The sequence below is a fragment of the Rattus norvegicus genome, chromosome 2, assembly GCF_021556685.1.
Source record: "Rattus norvegicus strain SHRSP/BbbUtx chromosome 2, alternate assembly SHRSP_T2T, whole genome shotgun sequence".
NCBI classification, from domain to species: domain Eukaryota; kingdom Metazoa; phylum Chordata; class Mammalia; order Rodentia; family Muridae; genus Rattus; species Rattus norvegicus.
In genome coordinates, this window is record NC_141535.1 from 57,177,206 (window position 1) to 57,195,070 (window position 17,865).

Consider the following 17,865-nt stretch of genomic DNA (forward strand, 5'->3'; position numbering starts at 1 on the left):
TGATGTTGATTCAAATTGTCTCAGTCTCTCTCAATGAACAAAAGAATCATAGAGATATATCTGTTAGGAATAAAATATGGACATGTTTTCTTAGACTGTAATATGATCTCTATGTGCAACAAAAGCACTCCATTTGAAAATCAATGAAGAATCCCTACAAATTCCTAAAATGACAACATATAGAAAATTGTCAAGAGACTTGAAGAGCTGTGTCATACAAACACAAAAATGTTTAAGTCACTAGCCAACAAACAGGAAAATTCCAACCTCTTTAGTAAACCAAGAAACGCAAAATTAAGCCAGGTGATGGTGGCACGTGCCTTTAATCCCAGCACTCACGAGGCAGAGGCAGGTGCATCTCTGTGACTTCAAAGCCAGCCTAATCTAGAGCTTGAGTTCCAGGACTGCCAGGGCTCCAAAGAGAAACCCTGTCTCAAAAAAAAAAAAAAAAAAAAAGAAAAGTAAAGAAAAGAAGAGGAAAGAAAGAAAGAAAAGAAGAGAAAAGAGAAGAAAAAGAGAAAGGAAAGAAAATTAAACCAACAGTGAAGGAATGCACAGATAGCAAATAAATAAATAAATAAATAAATAAACAAACAAACGTGACGTGGTGTCATGAAATTGGGTGGGGAGAGAGGGCATGGAATCTTTACACACTCTAAGAAGTCCGGAAGGCCAGGTGCCCACTGTGGGTGACAGTTGCAGCTTCAGAGTGAGGCTGAGGGCTGAATGTGACACAGGACTCAGTACTCACCCCACAGCTCCCAGGGACTGAACCACCAACCAAAGAGCACACATGGAGGGACCCATGGCTCCAGCTGCACATGTAGCAGAGGACGGCATCGTCTGACATCAATGGGAGGAGAGGCCCTTGGTCCTGTGAAGACTCAATGCCTCAGCATAGGGGAATGCCAAGGCAAGACGGTGAGGTGGGAGTGGATGGGTGGGTAGGGGAGCACCCTCATAGAAGCAGGGGCAAGGTAGGATAGGGGGTTTGCGGAGGGGAAACCAGAAAATGTAAATAAATAAAATAACCAATAAAAAAAAAAAAAGCACTCACACCACAGCTATATGCCTGGTCTACGTACTGGGTTCCAGAAGCCAGAGCTATACTGGTAGTGAGATCCCATCTCAAAAATACAGATAGATAGATAGATAGATAGATAGATAGATAGATAGATAGATAGATAGATGATAGATAGATAGATGATAGATAGATGATAGATAGATAGATGATAGATAGATAGATAGATAGATGATGATAAATAGATAGATAGATGATAGATAGATGATAGATAGATAGATGATAGATAGATAGATGATGATAGATAGATAGATAGATAGATAGATAGATAGATAGATAGATACACACAGACAAACAGACAGACACAAGAATCTCCCATTTCCATTTTATCTGTATAATCAATTACAAATCATCAGGTTATTTCAATGATAATGAAATAACATTATCAACCTGCCTGGCACTCTCACTTCTACTCAGATGTATCTGATGAATAACTGGGAAATTTCAGCAGCGTAGAATGTTTTTGTATTTCTTCAACTGTCTTTTTCTCACATTCTGACATTCATTATATCACCTATCACTATACTATAGGTACTTATTTTCTCCTTACAATGATTGCCCATTACATGTAAACTAGCCCCCAAAATATCCAGAATCATTTGTTACAAAAATCTTGACCTGATAGTGATCTGGCATTTTTGTAGTCTCTGCCCTCCCTGGTTTGAGTGTGATAATCCCATCCCGTGGCCTACTAGAACGGAGCACCACATGTTGACAAAAACGTCTTGGTTGGGGGGGGGGGCAGGGAAGAGCAGGCAGACAGGAGAGGGAACAGACAGCAACTAAAACTGTGTCACATGTTTGCAATTCAAAACATTTGCTTCCTAATAATTCATTCTGAAAGCAGAGGGATACTTTAATCCTGCATGTACTTACAACTGCATGGTTCTCATCATCCAATTTAAACACTTTTATTGTGCTTCTCAGTTGCTTTCTCGCATTGCACTCTGACACTTCATAATCAAACACCCATTTGCTCAAGCTTAATACGTGACATCATAAAGAATAACTGTCATACTTTGAGACAGACCATAAGACAAAGACATTTTGTTTCGGAACCACAAGAAGAAGGAAATACACAAGACTCATTATCTGAGACATGGATTTCATCTTGAGAGTTGAAAATGCTGGTGTCAAACTTACAAGCCTTCTTCTGAAGCTTTGCTTTCTCTGTGTCATACTATCTGCCTGTGTTGTTGTTGTTGTTGCTGTTGTTGTTTTGCACTTGGATAGAGTGTCCACTGGACAGCATGTCCCAAGAAGATGTGTGCAGCGGGAGGAACCCAGGGAGGTGTTCTGTTCATTTCCTCCCCGGTTCTTCTAACTGGAACTTTGGACAAAATTCTTGTCATCTGGCATGTACGTTACAGGACAAATATTAGCTCTTTCTTCTACCAACAGAGCAAGCCCTTACAACTTTCTTACACTTAAAATACCTAAGTGTGTAGCAGGCAGGGGAATGTTATATTTCATCCGGTCATTTATTCCCCTAAAACACAGAAAACTGTGTTCAGAGAAAGAGATCAAAGAGTCTATGCTAATGCCTCAGCCAGTTTTCTCTTCATCCCTATCCTGGCTTGGTTTGGTTGAATAATTCCAGTGCTAGGTTATTCGTTCACAGCGGCACAGAGTGAAAGGTGAATTGTTAACACAGCTCAGTGGGGTAGGATTGCTGATCTCTCCTGGTCTCTGGGATGAGGCTGGGGAGTCTGTAATTAAAAGCCTGGCATGATCATACTTTATTACTCATGTATTTACTCTGGCCTCCTGAGATAGAGGTCTATGTAAATCAGACTGGCTTTCAACACTTAGTTTTCCTGCCTTGGCCTTCCCAGTGCTGAGATCACAGGTGGGGGCCATCTTCCCCAGATCTGCTCTGATGTTTAAGCAATCCTACAGTGCTGTCAGTTCCCATCCAGCCTGACTTTACCCCTGACATTTCCTTCATGTCTCTAATTTCTACCATTCACAGTCACGGAACATTTTCTGTTTGAATACAAGTTGACAAAGGCAGCCATCACCAGATATCCACGTTTGGGCTGCACTTTATGTTGCTATCTGCGCAATTGAGGTGGTTTTTGTTTTGTTTTGTTTTGTTTTGTTTTGTTTTGTTTTGTTTTGTTTTCAGGGAATCTTTCCAAGTTGACTAGCACAGAAATCTTGTGTGTAATAAGAAAATGCATTTGGGCAGCCTTTCACAGTTACCTCCCTTGTGCTGGATAGGACTGGGTTTTGAGAGCTCTTGTGTGTGCAAAATGGAATCATTGTTCTTCATCAGTTGTTGCACTTATGAATTATGATAGGCTAAAATGAATGAATCATAAGGTACGTCCTGGAAGATTGGATTGCTGTCAGGTTAGGAGGAGGTAGGCGTGATGGTCAAGGCCTCTTTTCCTAGCTCAGGATGCACAGAAGAGAGGATCACATAAGTCCAGAAGTTCCAGACAAGCCAGGTCTAGCAAGTTAGCTAACTCATTAATTAATGATTCAATTAAAAATTAGGTAAAGCAGAGAGAAAGTGGTTAAGAAGAAAAGAAATTTCCTTCAAGTGTCAGAAGACAGAGTCTTCATTAAAGCCATTCCCTGAAGTTTAATCCAAGAAAAGGCCAGGGTAAGGGCTTAACCCAACATCCATACACATCGTCTGAGGGGTACGGTCCAGGCTTCTGAAGTAATTCTCTGAATTCGTGGTATTTCACAGGACTGTTTAAAATGCTCAGCAATCATTTCCAGCTGTTCCTCAGACATTTCCTTTACATTCTCCCGCTAGGAAGGAAGAAGAAAATGCCTTATGCCAGTGTTTGTAGATCATAGCATTAACTATAAATCCACTCCATAGTAGTCTATAAACCTGAGCTTTTATTTCACTGTTTCTATTTCGTGCCAACTCATAGTAGTTTTTTTAAAAAAAAATTATAGAAAGAAACAAATAAAAAGGCTCTTAAAAGAGCTTAAGGAACTACCCTTGCCTATGTCATTAAAAACTCACTATTTCACACTTCCTTAATTAGTGAGAGGTCAGGTTTGCAAGCTATTGAATTTTAATGTTCATGCTTTTAGCATACAGAGAAGTATGTGTGCATGTCTTCATGGGAGTGATGTTTTGATTTATTTGTTTGCTTTGTCTATGGTGCTACAGACCCAAATTAGGGCTTTGCAAGTACCCTGATACTGAGCTATATCCTGGGCTTCCCTCCCCACCCTTTATAAAAAGAAACAGAGTCTCACTAAGTTACCCCATTTAGGCTTGAGTTCACTGTGTTGCTCAGCTGTCCTGTGACTCTTCTGAGGCAATGTGGACATTCCAAATAGAGGCTGACTAAGGACTAATGACTAATGAAACTATTCTACCTATGTCTAGCTTGGGAACTAGTGAATGCATTGGGGTCCCTACACTAGTTGGTTAGTTACGTATAGGAGCATGAGTGCCTGACATTCAATGTATCACCAAAGGTGACTTAAAAATTGTAGATTAGGAGTTGGGGATTTAGCTCAGTGGTAGAGCACTTGCCTAGCAAGCACAAGGCCCTGGGTTCGGTCCTCAGCTCCGAAAGAAAAGAAAAAACAAAGCTGCAGATTATAGGCAACTCCACCAAGCGTTGCCTCTCTCCAGGGTTCCCAGATTGCAACCTTATGGAGGAGTTCCTCAGTCTTGTAACTTTCTAGGCGTCCTGCATATTGTTCGTTTAGCTTCTCAAGTCTTAGGAATCTCCTTATACCCTAGAGAGAATGTTTCGATTTTGGAGAGATCAGTACACAATGCCTAGCAGGTTTTGAACTCTCCCTTCTCCTGCCTTAGTGTCCAGAGTAGCTAATAACAGGCCTGAGTGGAGGCCATCTGTTTATTGTAGCAGAGACAGCCTAGTGTCTGAAGTATGCAGCTAGAATTACTAGATCCGAGTTGCAGAGTCCTGGCTCACTGACAGGCTGTAAGACATCAGGTAAGTTTCCCTGAAGTGGGAGGCTGAACCAGATTGGGATGACTGTGTGTAGTGTGCAGTGACACGTTGCATGCCCTCTCACAGCCATTTGCTCATTTGTACATTAAACGTTTTCTCCAGAAGCTTCAGCACATTTCTTAGCACAGAGCTCCAGTGAGCATCCATCAATCCGTCAGACTTGGCACATGATCTCAGGCCTATTTATGGAACTAGATGACTGCAAAGATTCTTGCAAAACACTGCAGCTCCGTATGTTAATAAAATCGTAACTAACATGCTTTAAAAAAATGCTTAAAAATAAGGAGGGCATAGTGGTCCACACCTACAGTCTTGGCGCTCAGAATGCCGATGCAAATGGATTCTAAGTTTGACCTAGGGCTACCTAATGACTTAGAGGCCAGGCTAGCCTGGGCTATGTAGTACAGCAGGTCAAAAAGAAAGTAAGTAGGAAGGGAAAGGAGAGTAGAGGGGAGAAGGGAGGATGGAAGGAGGGGATTGGAGGAGGTAGAGAAAATAGGGACAAGATAGGAAAGAAGAGAAGGGAGGGGAGTAGAGGGAAGGGGCAAACAAGAGGGGAAGAGAAGAAAGGAGAGGGGAGGGAAGGGGCAGGGAGGGGCGGGGAGGGGGAGGGCAGAGGAGGAGAGGAGAGGAGAGGAGAGGAGAGGAGAGGAGAGGAGAGGAGAGGAGAGGAGAGGAGAGGAGAGGAGAAAAGCCTAGGATGGCATTGACTATAATCTCAGTCCTGAGGAGACTGAAGCAGGAAGATTGCACACAAGCTTGCCTGTGCAACATAGTAACAAGTCAGCCATGGATACATAGTAAAACCTAATATATAAACAATAGCAACCGTCTGTCTCTCTCTGTGTGTGTATGTACATAAAACTTACCTGTCTCCATATCATCTTACTCTTAGTAGCCACAAACCTCTATTCCATAATATATCCCTAGCTATTTACAGGCCGACTCATCATGCCTACAATAACAGAACTACCCTACAGTGCAGTTCATTATTTTTCCTTCTCTCCTAGCTGAAAAACACATGTTACTGTTCAAAACCATGTAATTGGACTGGCTGATGTTTCTGTAAAAATTTTTGAGTCTCAGGGCTTCCTTGAAACAAAAAGAGTTTACAGATTCTCTTGGAGGAGTTAGAGGGAGGAATGGGAGTAAATATGATCAAAATGTACAAAATTCTCAAAGACTAATAAATGTATTTTTAAAACAATATACAAAAAGAGGCATAACTATTTTATAGTTTATAAACTATTTTCAAGTTGCTTTATAAGTGCTGACATCATTAGTTAGATTTATAAAATACAATGGCTTTCACCAGACAAAATACAAAAGCTATCCTCATAAACACAATAGTTCTCAGCAGACTAGGAGAAAGGGCTAGTAATGAATAGGACAGCCTAATGATTAGGAAGCCATGGTCAAATCAACCAAAGAGAAATTTTTCAACACTCAAATATGGAACAGACTGTGTCAATTATCTTATGAGTCTTCGATGTGGCCAGGAGAATGTATTCACTTACAAACACATGCTTAGCGTCAATACTGCTGCCCAAGATCCCTGCTGAAACCTCATTTGTATGACTTCCTTTCTTAAAGTAGTGTATCAATTAAAAAAAAAAAAAGCAATGGCCACTATCATTACAGGTCTTGTCCAAATAAAATCTACACATTTCAAGAGCATAAAGAAAAATAAAATGTGTTTCCTAATGATTGGCTTTTCCCTCTCCCTCTGGAACCAGGAGACTGTATTATTAAGAAAATCACTTAACAGGGACCTCTGGACACCTCCAGTATTTCAATCAAAAACCCGTAAAGTCACTCTTAGCCTTCCCTCTCTCTAAAGACTTCACACCCAGTGTGTTTACCCAGTTCCGTTGGCTCTTGCTTTACTTCTGACTGCTTTTCAGCACCAACTCTTCTCAATGCCTGCATTGATTACACTTGTAACCTCTGAGCTTGCTTGCGCCTTGCTTCAATCATTGTTCTCACCTCTCTCTCTCTCTCTCTCTCTCTCTCTCTCTCTCTCTCTGTGTCGGTCTAGTCTGTCTGTGTGTATGTCTTTCTCTGTCTCTGTCTCTGTCTCTCTGTATCCCTGTGTGCATATGTGTATGTCTGTCTCTGTCTCTGTCTGTCTCTCTGTGTGTATGTCTTTCTCTGTCTCTATCTCTCTGTCTCTGTCTCTCTCTGTCTCTCTGTCTCTCTCTCTCTCTCTCTCTCTCTCTCTCTCTGTGTGTGTGTGTGTGTGTGTGTGTGTGTGTGTGTGTGTGTGTGTGTGTTATGGTATGCTAGGGAAAAAACCTCTTCCTTAGGCTAGACAAATATTTTCTCACTAAGCAATGTGCCTAGCGCTCCCCAGCATGTAGCACGGTGTCTAGCACATAGCAGGTGATCAGTAAACAACTTGCAGGATGAAGAAAGACGGGAATGGATTAGCCAGCTGCCAATGTGATTCAGGGATCAGAGGAAACAACCCACTCGTAAGCAATGAACTCCTTAAGACAGGCTTTTCTGAGAACTTATATCCAAACTTCATAATTCCGTTTCCTTCTCTCTAACGTGGGTCAATCTTTTTCCCCAGTTTTGCAGACCATAACATTCAGTGAGAACAAAGGATTGCATAGTAGTGTTTCGGAAATGATTACGTAACTTCGAAATTTGTGCCACTGTCTCCCTTCTTCAGTTCCCTGCACTATTTCACAATCACCAAATAAGTTAGAATAAATGTCAATTTAAGCAATTGCATTTTGTTACTTACACACTTCTCTATGCTTAAGAGAAAAGTTCCAAAATACTGACTTGAAACAGGCAATAGTAATATATGTTTAGTAATTTATGGGAGGTTGCTGAATATGAAGGCAGTTTAGAGAAAGTGGGATGACACAAATATATTTTAACAAATACAGTAATGGGTCACATTTATAGGCATCATTTTATCATAAGATGCTAAGATACCAAATCCATATTTCATTTTATACCCACATAAACATAAAAAAGAACATTTAAAATCCCGTCTTCAAAGCCAGGTGTGATAATAGCTCATAACTATAATTCCCACAATCAGGAGGCTGCGAAGGAGGGTTGTTGGGCATTTAAGTCCCACCTGGGCTATGCAATGTGTCCTAAGCATACACTTCATTGATAGCATAATAGTCTACTTAAGGGGGGAGGGAGGGAAAGGGAGAAGGGGAAGGGAGAGAGGGGGAGGGAGAGGGAGACAGAATGACAGAATGACAGAGAAAAAGAGACAAAGAGAAAAGAAAAGACAGTCTGGACATGACTACCCATTCTGATAATCACAACAGTTGAAAGTAGGAGAAGGAAGATCTGCTTCAAAGCTAGCATTGGCTACACAGTGGAATTTGAACTAGCCTGGGCTCCATGACACCTTGTTCCAAACTAAACAAAACAACAATAACAACAAAGAATGTAGTCACCTCAAATTAAACTCATTGGCACGCATGGGCACATACACATGTGCACTCACACACAGTATGATGGAGACTTGCTGGGGAGGAGGATTTTAGAGAAATAAAAAGGATAAAAAAAAGATTAATAGGAAATTGAAAGAATAAAATTCATTATATACATGTATGAAGATGTCAAGGACAAAGCCAGGTTTTGAAAGTTTTAAGCAGAGCAGTGTTTAATGAAAAGACAAGGAATGATCTGGTGCTCATTGCCAAACTTGGTCAAACCTAACTACATTCATTGTGAAAATGGTAGACGTTACTGATTTCGCATGGCAACATAATTTCTGAGTTCTAAAATAATGATAAATAACTAAGAGTTTTTTCAAAGAAAATATGGAGTAAAGTTGGTGTCGTCGTCATTGTGATCATTATCATCATCATCATCATCAAGTTTAAAAGAACTTAAAAATCGAGGCACCAGAACAGAATGTCAAGAACTCCCTTTGACTACTCTAGAGCAGAACTCTGATGAAATCTCAGAGTGCTACAATCCAAACTCAAAATCCCCCCCCCCCAAACCCCAGTACCTGTCCCATTATAGAGCAGGTTAGCATGACTATCCACACCACAAAAGTCTCTTGGGGGTTGGGGATTTAGCTCAGTGGTAGAGCGCTTGCCTAGCAAGCGAAAGGCCCTGGGTTCGGTCCCCAGCTCCGAAAAAAAGAAAAAAAAAAAAAAAAAAAGAAGTCTCTTCATACTTGATGGGAAAGATGTAAAAAAATTCATATTAAAACAATAACATAATTTGTTTTGTGAGGACTCTTTAAAATTTGAATATTATCATCACAGTAGAGACAGGAAGATCATCAGGAGATAAAAGCTCCTTTTTAAAGAGAGCAGGGGTGGAGGGGTGGGGGGGAGTGGTCCAGGTGGAAGGGCACTGTTTCAGTGAAGAGCTGCCTATGGTGTGGTCTTCTTGGTGAGTGGTGTGTTTAAGGGTCTTGGGCCGTCACTTCATTTTCCAGTAGCAGATTCCAGCATTACCTCTGTATTTCTTATGTTCACTTTCAAGGTCTCAAGTTCCTATCGAGGAAAAGAGGCACCTTACAACCATGCCACAGAGTGACCTGGCAAGAATTTAAGTTGTTAACGTCCCTTCATTGTGGGAGTCACAAGTGCCTATGCGAGACTTGTATGCTTTATGAATTCGCTTTTGGAGAAAAATGATTCTCTTCAATCAGCTTTTCAAGCTGAGGCTGTATATCAGAAACTTTTGACCAGAAAAAGTCAGGCTGACTCAACAGAACCTTGGATTGCTTGAAGTAATGAAAAAAGTCCATTTCTTCAGGTTGAAGGATGAGTAGGGTGGTGGCCTTATCGTCCATCCAGGTCACTGGCCAGTCCAGCCACCATTGGAGGGTGGGTTGTATTGAACAATTCAGTCCACCTCAGGGATGCCCAGGTCTCTGGCTGCCACATCTATGCATAGCAGTATCCCTAATTCTATGTGGCAGAACTGGAAGAACATGGTTATCCTGTTTATTTTGCTTTTGCCTTCCAAAGATGGTCAAACAAGATGAATCAACATAGTTCAGTAGCTCACAGTGGCATTCACAGACATTCATGATTAAAAGACCATTAATTTATTCTTTGAGTTCTTTTTTTAAAGATTTATTTATTTTATATTTATGAGTACACTGTAGCTGTCTTCACACACCAGAAGAGGGAATCAGATCCCATTATAGATGGTTGTGAGCTACCAAGTAATTGCTGGGAATTGAACTCAGGACCTCTGCAAGAACGGTCAGTACTCTTAAACCACTGAGTCATCTCTCCAACCCTGGGCTCTTCTTACGAATGGAAAAAAAAAACCCACAAGGAACTATTTGGTTTTTAGAAGAACATACAACATACCCAAACTCAAGTCAGTGCACAGTGGCAACTTCTTTATAGTCATCAACACCCACATACAACAGCTTCTTTTTCAGAGAAATCCTTACCAAATCAACTTTTCGAGTTCATGTGGCAGAAAATTAATATGGTTTCCCTGCATACTGGGAAAACGTTAATAAATTGCTTTGATTCCTCTTCAAATACAGCATCCAAGATACAAGAGGCATCATTAATAACTCTGTAAGGGTATTGTGTGTGTGTGGTCCAGGAGCCCACCTAGAATGGACACGGTAGTGTTGATTCCATTGATTCCCTTCCGCATGACAACAGCCTTAACAGGTCTGCTTTTCTAGATGAAAATCTTGGGACAAAATATTTCAGCTCAGGATAGTTCCAGAAACACCGGGTCATAGGATTAAAGTGTCTTTGTTGTTCTGAATTTCTGAGTTGACTATAAAAACAAAGGTTGTTAGCATAACAAGCCAGAAAGAGGAAAGCTGCTTTGGAGTATCTTTTACCCCAGAAACCTGCAGGACACTTTGTACGCTCTTAAGAACAAAAGTATTTGCAGCATAAGTTAAAATGGGAATTGGCATTTGTCCAGTTAATTGGATCAATGAGTGATACAAACTAGATGACTCAACTCTCTCAGTGATCTTTTCCTAATTTGAATTGTTTAATGTATGTGTCTCTAGGGATCAGGAAGCTGATACTAAAACCACTAAGTCCCTGCCTAACTTTCCTGTCTTGGTGATGACTTACTTCTAAGTGAAAATATTATCTCAAATTAGTACACCAAAATGTCTTCAATACAATTGTCATGTGAAATTAAACACCTATTCCTCTGGGGCTTTTCCTCATGGGAGAGGGGAAGAAATTAAGATCTTCCTGAAGAGAATAAAGACCAGCAGAAGCATGGTTGGAGCAGGAGGGGGTGGGAGGTGAGGGTGAGTTGTGGGTGTATGTATGTGGAGGAGAGTAGTGAGTTGGGGATTTCCCTTCCCATATGGCATGTCAACATTGGATGTGTGTGAGATCTACAGAAATCTTCATTTCCCCACACTTTAACCCAGCCATGTCTCCCACATTCTTACAGAATTCATAACCAACGTTTTGCCTGACACATATCAGCAATTGCGTCATGACTGTCCTTTCATTTTTAAAGACGTTGCTTCCTTTCTTTCTTTGTATTGTTGGTGTGACTATACTCTGGATACCATGAAGCTATTTGCTGCCACACCATATGAGAAAACAGTGTTGTTTTGCTTGTTTGCTTGCTTGTTTGTTTGCTTTCTATTGACAAGCTTATTATAATCATTAATTCAAATCCCATGATGTCTCCCAGACCAGAAGATAGAATACATGGAGTGTGAATCAATCTCAGCTGAGGAGAGGGTGATGAAGAATCTTGACAAATCTCAGAGAAAGTCAATGGAGAGGCAGGGGATAGTCAAGAAAGTAATGAGTGCTGATGGAAAGTGCCTCATGGGCCAATGGTCATTAATCTGGGCACCATACTTGGGTCATGACCTGAATAACATAACTCCTGCCACAAAGGGATCTGTCTAACCTAGTTGAAATATGTACCCGAAGGCTTTTACCATGAATTAAACTTTTACCTCTTTTAGTACGTAAGTGATTATGCTAAATGTTAGCCAAGAAAAATCAAGCACACAGAGAGACCTCATACTTTATAAAACACTTGACACTAGAGAAACAAATAATCTTACAATTGACTAAGAGAGGAACATTTGATATCTTTATAATAAAGAAAACATGGCCTCCATCTGGGGAAAAGCCAGGATCCTAATACTAGTGAAAAACTATCATAGAAGAAAAAGTTCTACTGTATCTAAAGGAAGTCCATTTGGAACTAAGACAAAAGTGTGTCATCAAGAACTCTTCAGTTCCAAATGTCCTTTCTTGGCCCTGCGTGAGAGACTGGAATGAGTCAAGTGGAAACTTTCCAAGGTTTCCTAGGTCAAAGCATAGGTCAGAGACCTGCCCACTAAGAGAAACTTATAAACACAACTCAAGGTAACCTAGTGATCAACAACATCGCTGGTATCCGTCTGCCTAGCCGCAAATCCAGCTTCCACCACTCACCAGGCATATTATGCTCAAAGATGTTATGAATTTAACACTTGAACTGTACTTCAGTTTTCTCTCCTACAAAGTAAAATGAAAAGGCCTTCTTCGTGGAGTTCTCTATGAATCGAAAGTTGGGGTAGATTAAGCACGCAGCAGCACACTGTCTCGCAGAAACACCACAGAATATTTATTACATAAGCAAGCTCTAGACATCGCTGTATCACTGTGCCAGTAACTCCTGTGACTACATAGCACAAGGTGGTAAACCAGTGGTGACATGTGGCTGAAAATAAATAAAGATGTTAATTAACATGCTAATTGGGTCTCCCTTGTGGGTCAGAAGAATTGGCAGCAAATGTGTGTGTTTGTGTATATATACAAACATGTTTTTATATATGTAAAAGGCTATGAATATTGAAGCAAGATAAAACACAAGGCATGGACTGATGGTCAACTTCATAGCTCTAGCGTTAAGCAGACAGCTTAACAGAGCAGGGAACTCTTTGTCAACAACAAAATAAATGAATGCAAGTTAACAACTCCGGTCTGGCACTGCTGTGAAGTCTGCATTTTGACTCAGATGTTTCCAGTTTCAGTTACAGGTTTACCTTTTAAAAGTCTAGCAGCAATCAATGCAAATTAACAATGCATGGGATTCATCAGGTAACTGTGATGCAGCGACCAAGAAGAGAACTGTGACTAACATGTCCCCATCTTATCTTTTCTTCCTAAAGTAATTAAGCTGCTATTTTTAGGACAGTTGAATGCATGCCATCTTCCCTTCCCATAACCTCCCTTTCCTAAAACACTTTTAGAGGTTTTGTTCATTAAGAGTCTATTCTAACTGCCTTATTCCCAGCACTTTTCACCAGCTTCAGACAATAATGCCCCTGTCGTTCTAAAATCGTCATGTCCCGGAAGTCGTACTCAAAGCCTTGACCATATTAATACATTTTCAAGTTTCCATTCAGTCATTTCCATGGACCCAGACAAGTTGAGAGGATGTAGAAGACGCAGCCTTTGCAGGACAGTCCCCAAGGTCGGTTTTAATGTGTTGGGCTTGATCCACTAGGTAAAGGCATGAGCAGAAAGGTATACTCTTAAACTCATTAGCTTGAATTTTTCTGTTGAGTCAAAGACAATGTTGGAGTGGTCAGGTAGTCAGGAGGTTGATAAGATCCAAGATTTCAAAGCTACTGTGTAGAGCATGGATACATTTTGATGATGTTGATTGAGTGAGTATCTGGACTGTGCACAGGGGAGTATGAGGAAGTACCCAAAATGAGTCAGGCGGCAGACCTCATTTGGTACTGCAGGGCAGCTCCATGATAGAACTAGAGCTGCCAGAAGCTTCTTTTCTTAGGACAACTGAGACACCTTTCTTCAATTTCTTACCTGTGGACAGGGTTTGAGATTTAGAACTTCTCCCATCTACTCTGACAAGGTCTCCTCACTCACTTGATCTGTAATAAACTCTCTTAGAGAGAATATGTTTTAAAAATTACATTTTGAGAGTTGGGGACAATCTATCAAAGATTTCCTCAAAGCATTTGGTTCTTTGGGTAAGCAATATCCTGACAAAGAGCAAGAGTCAAGTGTGTGTGTGTGTATGTGTGTGTGTGTGTGTGTGTGTGTGTGTGTGTGCATGCGCGTGCTCTCGAGTATGCGGAATGTGGTGCACACACCTTTAACCTTAGTGCTTCAGCAGGTAAAGGCAGGTGGTTCTTTAGGTTGGAGGTAAGTGTGCTGTACAGAGTGAGTTCCAGAGGAGCCAGGGCTACACAGAGAAGCCCTGTATTGAAACAGTAACAATAAAAAGAATAAAAAATAAATTTTCATGCAAAAATTAAAATATATAATCCATAATAGTTTAGAACTGTTAATCATGAGAGTCAGTTATGCTATATAAAAATGTGAATGGTCAGATGCATTGGTTTTAGAATTCAAATGGATGTAACATAACCCAGAATATTGGTTAGATTATGACAGTGGATCTCTAACCTGGCTCCACAAAAGAATTTACTACATATAGAGCTTCTGCAAAACTTATATCACAGATCCATTAAATCAGAATTTTCAGACAACTCCTAACATTACATTGTTATGTATATAAGTGATCTCATATGAAGCCAGGAGGGGGAACCAGTAGCATGAATGACCCTCCTCAGTGCCCTTGACCAGAGGTTACCAAGCAGGCCTAATAATGAATGCCATGGAAAGCAGACTCCTGGGTCTTCATTAGTGGACACTTGAATGAATTGGTGGTAAAGGCAATACAGTTGTAGGGGATGGAAATCTCTATCTTTGAAAGTCTCTTAAGGCAAAGCACTTCAGTCCTAGAAATAGCTTTAATGTACAGATTTTGGGTTACTGAGCTGAAGCCTTAAGTAGGTCAGACTACTGGGTTCCAGGGCGATTTCATCTTTATTGAAAATATGACTTTGACCTTGCTGGATGCAAAACAACTCAAGGTTTGATTTCTAAATGGGTTTCCCTGGCTAAATTTACAAAACAGTGAGCCTACTTTGATAAAGATATGCCTTTGATGAGACTTTGGAATTCATGCTGGATATACTCTGTGAGTGCTTGCACCATGTCAACCTGAAGGAAAAGAGCAAAGACACTGTGCTATTTGGGGATGGGGGATGTATGTTTCAGACAGGGTCCTATTATGTAGCACAGGCTAGCCTCAAACTCAGGAGCCTCCTATCTCAGCCTCCTGGTTGCTATGATTATAACATGTACAGTTGTCAAGCTTAAATGATTAGACTTTCAAACTGAACTGGATTGCAAGTAAAATTCTTAAACTATACCATTATCCATCACCCAACTCTTCCCTCTCCACAGACCAATGTGTCTCAAGTTTTTCATTTGAGTCCATTAGATCACCTTTCTCCTTATGGGAGGTCCAATTCACACAGCCCGTTCCGGAGTAGAGCTTGACTTCCTAATTTCCAACGATATCTGTTTCCACTGACCAGCAGTATTTTATTCTTTGTGGTTTTGGAGGCCTCTCGATCCATCCTTCCTCTATAATAGAAAAAGTAGAAACATTCCCTCTCCGCATTTTTCTGCTCCAGTCTTTCTGAGACGAAACCCTCTTCCTGTTCAGACAGGGTCTCCTCTACTGGAAGATAATACAACTTCCCACCTGCCCCTAACTTCTGTCAGGCTGGTGGAGTTTGAACTCTGCAACTTGGGTGTGGATCTGTTGCTGCCTTGCTTTGTTCTAAGGTTACCTCAGAATGGAAATTTTGAGAGTTCCTTAGTATTTCTAAAGTCAACACTACCAGATATGCCTGTCCAGGGCAGAGGAGATAAAGGTGTTTTTCAAATTGCACTTCAATAAATACCTTAACATGTCCTTGGACTTATCCATCAGTCAAGATGGACCTTTGAATCAACAGTTGCTAGTCACTGGGCATGGCACGCACACCGGCTGTTCTAGCATTTGGGAGACTAAAACTGGAGGGTGGTACTCCAGAGCAGCCTGAGCTACAAAAGGAAAAAGGAAAAGAAAAAAATTTTTTCCTCTTAACTCAGTGGATCATATGTTTCATCTATCCCAGCTAAATATTCAGCTTTTCTAGTGTGATCAAATCTGCATCCATCAACCAAAACTACCTAAAGCGACACTGCTCTGAATGTCGATCAAACGCTGAGCAAGATTGCAACTGGAAAAGAAGTGGTAGCAATTGAAATGTTTCTGAGAAAATGTTGGTCAGAACCAAATACACGTCAAAGAGAAAAAGATGGACACTGAAACTTTGTCACTCTCCTGGAAGCTGAGTTTGTACTCCAGAGAGCAATGGGTGAAAGCTGGGAGGAGGTTGGGGGAGGTTGGCCCTGCGTCTAAACGCACGCATTCTAAAGCACCAGGATAGAAGAAAAGACTAAAATGGAGAACAATTTCACGGAGGGACACAAAAGGACTTAAAAGTGGTACCTTAAATTGTCTCAGTTTAGTATAGTTTTTAGTTTTTATAGTTGTTGTAGCATATTTAAGTTTAGTAAAGTTTATAGTTTTTATAATCAAAATTCATACTGTGCACATAACTGTGTACAATTCCTATGTAGAGGGGGATTCGTGTATGAGTTGGTGCTAGTGCTGCTGTCTAACACGTACTGGGCCCTGGGTTTGATCTACAGCATTGTCAGAAACAACAATAAGCACTAGATAAATGGTTTAAAATACAGTCTTCTAGGAAGATAGGACAATGTTGAAATAAAAATACAGTGTGCTACTTGGTTAGATTCTAGGAAATTGGAGCTGAAAATAAGAATCAAAATAGTTCAGAAGTCCTTTTTGGTAAGTCTTTGTCAGCAGACCAAATTTCAGCTGATTCTTCCTTCAGACTTGCAGAAGATTTTAACTTGAGTAATGATTTATAAATGAAGCATCACTAAGTGAGTGTAGCTATCCTCAGAATCTCACACTTGCTCGAGATAAGCAACAGAACAGATGCAGTGTATTCCTCTGTAGCTGTTTAGAACTATCTCCTACAACAGCCATAGCTGAGCCTAACACTCTCGGACCTAGGTAAATCGGAGGCTTGATACCAATGCTCATCCAATCGGCCAATCGAGTCTTGCAATCTATGTGACTCTGTGCATCAAGTCACTCAACAAAACCAGTCTGTGACATCATATTAACCATAGTCACCCAGGCAGGCTGCAAACTAGATTCGAAACTATACAAGCAATTGAGTCTGCTTTCTGAAGAAAATTTAGTAGTGAGGCTATTCAGCAGGATGTATTTCCGATTATGTAAATTACTTGAGAGAGAGAGAGAGAGAGAGAGAGAGAGAGATTTTTTGAAGGTTTATTTAATACCCCTGCTTTGTTTCTGTAATATCTGACATAATTTTAGAAATGCACATTTTTTTCTTCAAAGGTATTTCCTATAATGTACTGATTACAAGACTTGTTTGAGTTGACTTTTAGTCAAGGGTGATAACTGAATTGTTCCCGCCTACTTTTCATGAGGATCCTACACTACAGAAACAAGGATCTGCATATTAAAAAGAACTGAGCCTTTAGAACTAGAACCTTTGTATCCTTGGTCTCTCACCAAGAGCTGAGTACCTTCCTTAAGTCTGAGAGTAAGCATAACACATAACACATACTAAGAAGCCATATTGTCTGACCGATTCCCAATAATTAGGACTATTCACTTAGACATCATCATTTAATACTTACGTGTTTAATCATTTTTGATGTGAACTCTGGACAAGTAAGTCATTAACTCTGACCAGATGTCAGCTGCCCTGGCTAAGTGAAATCTTAGGACACCCTGTATACATCTTTCCAGTTCTAAGAAGCCCATGAAGAAAATCACATCTGCCACCAATTTTTTTTTTAAAGAGCACAAGTTATGAATTCTGCTGAGCAGCAATACTACTTCTGCATTTCACAACTTTCTTCAGGAACACAG

General features: G+C 40.5%; 1 long non-coding RNA gene across 1 annotated transcript; it reads left to right on the forward strand.

Moving 5' to 3' along the window:
• Positions 1–678: 678 nt before the first annotated feature.
• On the forward strand, positions 679–10,096 carry LOC147996102 (uncharacterized). The gene is made up of 2 exons (XR_015671153.1): positions 679–921; positions 9,520–10,096. It is a non-coding gene; the product is annotated as an uncharacterized LOC147996102 (long non-coding RNA).
• Positions 10,097–17,865: the final 7,769 nt, after the last annotated feature.